Source organism: Macrobrachium rosenbergii, chromosome 55 (assembly GCF_040412425.1).
Source record: "Macrobrachium rosenbergii isolate ZJJX-2024 chromosome 55, ASM4041242v1, whole genome shotgun sequence".
Classification (NCBI taxonomy): Eukaryota; Metazoa; Arthropoda; class Malacostraca; order Decapoda; family Palaemonidae; genus Macrobrachium; species Macrobrachium rosenbergii.
Window position 1 is genome coordinate 76,542,044 of NC_089795.1, and position 7,347 is coordinate 76,549,390.

Sequence of the window (7,347 nt, forward strand, 5' to 3'; positions counted from 1 at the left end):
TTAATGGTGTTTTTTTTTTTTTTTTTTTTTACAATACTCTTATAGTACAGTACCTTGCTCTCCATAAAGTTGAATGTGATGCTTATGAAATCTCCTACAATATGGTCAGCATACAAAGAGGCATAGTAAAGTTGCTCTTCTCAAGTGTAGTGGGAGTTGAGCGATGGAGTAGTTTTTATAGATTATCATAGGTAAATAGACTGCTATTAGCACTGATCATTTCAAGTTTGATTTGATCATCTTGATTTGTATGTGCAGTAGCTCCACTTGAAAGATAGTAATCCTAGTCATCATTTAAAAATCCTAAGTACATGAGAGTCATAAGTCAACAGATATTTTGGACTTTCCTGTGTGATGATTATTTTGGCAAGTGATTAAAAGGTTATAGTACCTTCAAAGTGAAAATGAATATTTATTGTGTTGACCATGTTCTTCCATCAGCAAATTTTTTTTAACCACCAAAATGGGTCATGAATTCCTGGGTGCACCATTATGCTTCCAAAGTAATTTAATACTTTAGAGTGGCATAATTCTTTGAATCTAAGTCTGTTTCTGTGTGATAATAGTGTATTGCTTTTTGAAATACTGAAGGATTTTGTATAGGTTTATATAATCCTGTTATGTAAGACATGCAGTAGGAAGATAGTATATATATATATTATATATAATATAGATTGGTAAGTATATAGAAGATAAACAGTTATGAATTAATTTCTTTCAATAAAAATCTGATAGAATTGATATAATGTAATTACAGTGAACTACCATGTATTTCTTTTTTTGGGTAGATATACAGTAACAGGCCAGCTTGTTTATGATACTTTTCTTAGCACTGTATACAGTAGTACCAGTATCTTAAAAGTGTTATTGGCAGATGATGTCAGGTAATCATTTATTAATTTTATTATTGGTTGTTCTAGTGTTAACCTTAAGATAAGTGGAGTAAACTTTTATTTCTCTCTCTTTCTTTGTACTAGCTCTGAATATTGGTGTCCTTCCTTTACTCTTATAATGCTTCCTTTTATTCAATACAAAATAGAGAATGTAAGAGCATGCAAGGAAAAAAGAAAAAAGCACAAGAATGAAAGCAAACTTATACAGACACACAGTGCAAGGACAAGAGAAAATGAGCCTTTGTCATTGTACTTTTTGACTGCACTATTTTGCCTTGATTCCTGCACTTTGTTCTTTCACACACTCAATACGAAAGATGTGCATTAATTTGCCATAGATTCTTCTCTTTTGACGTCACAGTTCACAACTTTTTATTTCAGGGTATTCTGTTCTTAAACACTTATGTTATATTATATATCTATAAAAGTCAGAAGTATACTTTAATGATAAGTGTAAACAGCTATGAAACCATTGCAAGTATATAACCAAAAATTTTCTGTTATAGATTGCATTGTAAAAACTTTTACATTATCTATTCTTTGTCGTCACTGTTAAACCAGGTTAACTTTTGTAAGGTTTTTGTATGAGCTACTGTAGTTTTGTTTCCAAGCATTTGATGACAGTTTTGAAATGAATGTGATATTTCATTATATTTACTATAATAAGGCATTTCTACAAATAACCTATGCATATATAACTCAATACAGCAGAGCATTTCAGGATGATTTTAGATGAAAAGGATCTCATTTCTATATGACTGCTGTCCCAGGAATTTATCTTCTTGTGAGGACATGATAAACTACTTTTGGTCATCTCAGCTGTGACTTTGAGATTTTTTAACTTATGTAATTCTGCATAATTTAGTTTACAGTATTTTTGTTGTGGTGCCCAGTGGTTCCTCTGCTGCTTTTGGAGTCTAATTTCTGTGGGTCTGCATGATGAAGATATTCTAGTTTGAAGAGTTTATTGAAGATTCATTTTAATGGTATTAATTGAAGTAGTCTTTATGAATATTTAATTTCATAGGAATAACCTAGTCGCATTATGTTTACTTTTCCTGCGTGTTTTTTTTTTTTTGTATTGAGAATTCTGTTTAATATTGAGTTCAACAAAATGGCATTGGAGGCTTTGGATTTAATTTTATTCATTAAGAGGAGCTAGAAGAGAAATTTACAACTTACTAATTATAAAGGAAAGTCCTGGAGAAATTATTTTCAATATCATGTAAATATAACCTTGTGCTGCCTCTTTAGGTTTCCTTTTTCTCACAAGGAGGAATCATCTGTCGTTAGTTTTACTCTCAGAAACACAAGGTGTTAGATGCTCAGTGAGTTAGAGCTATAGATACTTAATCTTTTAAGTGAAAGTAGTTCTGTTAAGTGCAACTTGTATGTGAGGTTTCAATGCAGTCATTAGTAATTATTATTAAATGTTGTGATATTTCTTGATTTTGGTGTAGGATTCTGCAATTTATTTTTAATAACCTTTGCTTTTTCCAGTATTTATGTTGACATGTAGGTGTGGTATCATTATATGTTATGAAAATTATTTTGAACATATTTTTATTACACTTTTAAGTACTACATGTAACGTGCTTATGAACTGCAAGTCAGCAGGATGCATTCTGTTGTTTTTGAGATACTGAGCAAAGCATTTTGGTATCATTCCTTAAACTTGTCATGTTGGTAACTCCTTAAACCTGTCATGTCGGTAACTATTTAAGATAGAATATTTCTCAAAAAAAGTCTTTTAGGTATTCATGTTTAATGCCAAATGTTAGCTTTGGCAATGAGCTAAACAAAATAATATGCCTTAATGCTGTCTTTGATTCACCCATTTTTTTTTAAATGTACATAATGCATGGTACTGGATAGTAGTGAATATTAGGAATGGAATGCTTTGGACATGTATGAGAGCTTTAATTTTATAAAGGAAATCAGTGTGATAATGTATTTTCTTTTGCCTTCTATGTTTATGGGATTGCCAGTTCAGTATGTACTTAATGATTAGGAAAAGGCAGCAGTCTCAGGAGCAGATGTTTCAGTTATTTGATCTTACATTTAAATTGTAAAGAAATCTCTCTTTAGATGTTAACATTTTATGTTGCCTGCATTTATATTTAGAGTATTTAAGTATATGCATTAAAATGCAGACTTTTCACTGAGTGTTACTGTAATAAATTGAAAAGCACAACTGATTGTGCAACTGGAAGTAGAGCATCAGTTACCATCAATTATGTCGGCGATGGTAATTTTTCAGATGATTTATGCAGTTTTGTGATGCAAAGCCCCTTATATACCAAATAAGAAGATCTTTAAGCAGTAAATTCTTGAGTTATAGTACTGTACAATACATTTACTAAAGTAACTTGGATTACAAGTGGAATTTCTACCAGGCTTAATGGAATAAGAGGAAATCTTACTACTCAAGGTTGTCTGTATCTCCCAGTGGTATACTGGTATATAGAGATGTGAATAAATTGTAAATACAAGTTAAACTTAAGAGTATTTTCGTGGCATATATTCCCAAAGACTGAATTTAATCTTTTTGTAAATCTTTTGAATATTTATTTCGTGTAGGAGAGAGAGTTGTAATATCTTAAAAGTTAGACTGTATTGTGCAACCATTTGAAGTATAAATAGGAAACATCTATAATGTATTTGTTTGTAAAATGACAATAATTATGTTGTCAATAGACAATTTTGTGATATAGAGGCCATAGTCCAAAATAAATTCTATTGTATATCAATGTAATGTATTCCAATTGTACCATGCAGTTTGTGTAAATATTCCAGATATTACCATGTTAAGACATGAATCTAAGATTGTGTTATCTCAGCTTTACATTTTTGGGACTTGCATTCCACTGTTAGAAGTAACAACTTGCTGCAACTGCTTAGGGATACAGTCATATTTACATAGGATCATTACTAGGCTTGGGTATATGAAATTAATTTTCATTGGCTTATGACAGAATATGTTAGTGATTAGCCAGAGAAGTTGGATCAGGAGGAATAAAAAAATCACAATACGTATAGCTTGGGTGCTGTGATCATTACTTAGGGTTGACAGTGTACATGAAATTGGTGTTTGTTCCTAATGAAATGCAAACCACAGCACATGTAGGAGTATCCTTCCACGAGCACAAAAAGGTCATTGAAAACTTGGTAACAAGGTCTTCATTGATGGAGATGGGGAAGGAGGGGGTTGCGAAGGGAAATGTCTCTTGCTCACTTTATTTTCTGGCTGCCGTAGTCTATGGATGTGCTGTGCTATTTTTCTTTCCATATTTGGTTGAGAGCTTTGATGAGTAATTGCTCATTTGGTCTTTGTGTTTGTTCCTTTCTTCTGTTGTTTGCTCTGCTTTTTTTTGTTTTTTGTATGGGTGTGACATCCTTGTGGAAGGTTTATGTTGTCCAGAGTGACTAACCCTCATACCTTCTGTGCTGCCTGAAGGGGAAATTCTATTCTCCCTGCTCTGCTTGTTCTGTTTGAGATTTACTCCAGTGGGTTAGGTTTGGGAAGGGGAGGAAGAAGAGAGGTAAGAGGGGCTCACCAGCTTTATGGGGGAGAGGGGGTACACCCCAAATCTGAGTTCCTTTCCTCTATCTTCCATTTGTATTCCACCTCCTGTGATTGCTCTCCTTTCTCGATGGGGAGCAGGGGTGCAAGATCATCAGGTGGTGATCATCCTAACTCGGGCAGAGTTGGCACCAACTCATTTAGTCTTTATGCTGTGAGCATTTGGGCTCAGACCAGGACGAGTCTGCGCATCTTGGTAGTTCTGTTCAGCCTGATTGGATAATCAGGGAAGGGCAGTTGTCAGAGACAACCCCTCCCCTTGTAATTTCAAGGAGGCGCACAGAGAAGGGGAGGTTTGTGCACTCTGCTCACTCTAAGGATAGGGTTCATTCTGGTGATGGAGCGTCACACTCTTGACCTTCTTTGGGAGGCCACAAGGCAGGAACCTGCACCTTTTCCTCACTGCACATGCACAGACTATGGAGTGCAGTCTTTAAGCACTCTTGCTCCAGGAAGAATGATTGCCTTTGATCTCCTCTGCCTCTCATGTGCAGGTGGTAGGGGAATGCGTTGGGGGGGTGCAAGAGTCCATTCTTCCCCTCTAGCCAACAAAGCAGAGATCTGGCTTGACCTTTTCTTTGAAGGCCGAGTTGGAGCAGCACTTTAGGAAGATTATTTCTGTCATTCATTAATGAAATAACCTCAGGGAGGCAACCTCAGCTTCACACCTGCTGACCATCTTGTCTGCTGTGCTTGCTCTCAGAAATGCTACAGAGATGCAGCTCTCATTCAGGTTGCCATGGTCTGGTACTTCATGATGCTTTGGAGGTGAATCTGCTGGTTAGGGAGATTAAGCAAATATCTTGCCCTGCCACTTTCACGGCAGAGGAGATACTACATTGGCACTGGACTCATAAGTATGCCAGTTGATGAATGACCTGCTTAAAAGGCTTTGTCCAGAGAGTTGGATTTTTTCTGCTGCAGAGGCTACTGCTTTGGAGACAGTATCCATGACATCTCTCCAGACCATCTTGCAGCTCAACCTTTAGTGGAACACACTGACACACTTTGCTGTGTCAAGGGTTTTGTCTCACAGCAAGAAGGCATGTTTTGTAGGTTGCTGGTGTCAGCAGGTAGGATCCTTACCTTCCTGGCTCATCAGAATACAAACTAGTTGTTGAAGTTGGTTCTTCAAAAAAAAAAAAAAAGACATGGTTTGCCTCTATTCTCTAAGCAAGGGTCACATGAGAGTAGCCATTTGCTACGGATTAATGTTAAGCTCATTGCTACTCTTCCCTAAGATGTTGTTGAGTGCAGAATCTTGGAGTCCTGAGATTCCCTGATCACCTGTACTGCTTTCAAACCTTCTGGTTCTCAAGCATCTTCAGCTAAACCTGTGAGTTTAACAAAGCCCTCCACATCTGGGTGTACGAAAAAGCCTGCTCTTCAGGAACTTAGACACGTAGTCCAGCCTTCTTCCTCTGCAAAGGGCAAGGAATCTTCCCAGCCCTTTCATTCTTCTCCCTCAGGTGGTGCCAAAAAAGAAGGAAAGGGACAAAGGGTGGGGGTCAGGGAGGATGGTGATCCTTCTCTGCTGTCTAGAGTAGGGGGTTACATGTCCTGCCATTGGGCTATATGGCAGGAGCAGGGCCTTGGGTAAGTAGCTGTCCTTCAGGATGCTTTTCATCCTCCCCTCTCGGATACACCAAACACATTCCATTTCTTCCCTCCAAATTCATGGATGTCTCTGGCTCTGTTGGCAGAGGTGAAGATGATAAAGAAGGGCACCATAGCAGTTGTGGAATGCCAGTCTCCAGGCTTTAACAGTTAAAGTTTTCTTAGTGGAGAAGATGAATGGAAGTTGGAGATCAGTGATTAACCTCTCCCCCCAGAAAAAATTTGTGTTACAGGCTTGGTTCAAGATTGGGAGAGCACAGACTGTGTTGAAATCCATCAGAGAGGGAGACCTCATGCTCAATAGATCTGAAGGATGCTTACTTTCAAGTGTCCATTCATCAGAGCTCTCCAAAGTACCTACACTTTGTTTACTACAGAACCATCTAATTTACCAGTTCAAGGTGTGAAACCTGGTGTTTACCTTGGTGTTAGTTTGAGCCTACTCAAAGGGTATTTGTTTGCTGTGGTACCTGGACCAATTATTATTCGTGGCATCCTTGGAGGTATGGCTCCTTCAGGACAAGAGATTGTCTTCTCACCTTTTGTTACAAGTTTGGGACTGGAATCAGTTTGGACGAACCTGGTCTCATTCCCAACCAGCAGGCAAAGTACCTGTGCATGGTTATAGATTTGGCTGCAGGAAGACCCTATGCAGTAGAGGTTGAGTGAGCAAGCTTTGGGAGGTAGTGGAGCAGTTCTTATCCTAGCAAGAACAAGCAGCTTCACTTTGGCAGGTGGTCCTTGGTCATCTATTGTTTCTAGAGAAGCTTGTACCTAAAAGGTAGAGTCACTTATGGTCACTTCAGAGGCAACTGAAGCAGTTCTGGAGTGCGGGTCCTCCTCCCCTACTTGTTCCTTTAAATTGGGAGGTAAAGGAGGACTTTGCGTGGTGGACAGATAACAGCGAACTCCCAGTCTCCAGAGATGCTTCTGTTTTCAGATGCATCTAGGGAGGATATCAAGATCAGCTGTCTCTATTGTGTCAGTCACACATTTCCAGGTATCATCAGGTTATTCACTCCATGCACCCTTATGATTGGAGCTTATTCACCCCTTGCAAGGGAGAGGCTTCTCTTGCGGGGCTAGAAAGATGTTTTGTGGCGTGGGTTTATCCCTCATTTATTGGAAGAACTTTGATTTTTCTGGTAATGAGGGCAGGTGCAGACTATACCTTTGCCTCACTCTCCCTGAGGGATGCTGTCTCCTTGTGACCTTTGTTAGCTCTTAACAGTCTCGCTAGTAACGTATGCACCC